Source organism: Zalophus californianus, chromosome 6 (genome assembly GCF_009762305.2).
Source record: "Zalophus californianus isolate mZalCal1 chromosome 6, mZalCal1.pri.v2, whole genome shotgun sequence".
Classification (NCBI taxonomy): Eukaryota; Metazoa; Chordata; class Mammalia; order Carnivora; family Otariidae; genus Zalophus; species Zalophus californianus.
This window is the reverse complement of record NC_045600.1, coordinates 36,356,673-36,357,464: the sequence shown is the minus strand read 5'-3', so window position 1 is coordinate 36,357,464 and position 792 is coordinate 36,356,673.

Below are 792 nucleotides of genomic sequence, written 5' to 3'. Positions count from 1 at the left end.
ATATACAAAAATCAATTGTATTTCTATATGCTGCCAGTAAAAACTCAGAAATTGCAATTTGAAAATACCATGCACGATGGCATCAAAAAGCATAACATACTTAGGAATAAATTTTTAAAAAGAAGTGCAAGACTTACACAATGAAACTACAATACATCGTTGAAAGAAAGAAGACCTAAACAAATGGAAACACATCCCATTATCATGGTTGGAATACTTAATGTTGTTCAGATAGGAATATTCCTTAAATTGATCTACAGGTTAGATGCAATCCTTATAAAAATCTCAGCTGCCATTTTTTGCATAATTAGGCAAGCTGATCCAAAAACTCATGTGGAAATGCAAGAGACCCAGAATAGCCAAAATAATCTTGAAGAAGAATAACAAATTTGGAGGACTCACACTTCCCAATATCAAAACTTACCAAAAGCTACAGTACTCAAAATAGGGTGTTGCTGGCATAAGGATAGACATGTAGATCAATGGAATAGCATTGAGAATCCAGAAATAAATCCTCACATTTATGGTCAGTTGGTCTTTGGCAAGGGTTCTAAGACAATTGAATAGGAAAATAAGAGTTTTTTTAATGAATGGTGCTGCGAATAACTGGATGAACACATGTAAAAGAAAGAAGTTGAACTCCTACCATCCACAAAAATGAAGTTGAATCTCACACCATTTATAAAAATAAACCAAAAAAGGAACATTAACTTAAATGTAAGAGCTAAAACCATAAACAAACTTTTAGAAGAAACCCTAGATGAGTATCTTTGTGACCTTGAGTGAGGTAAT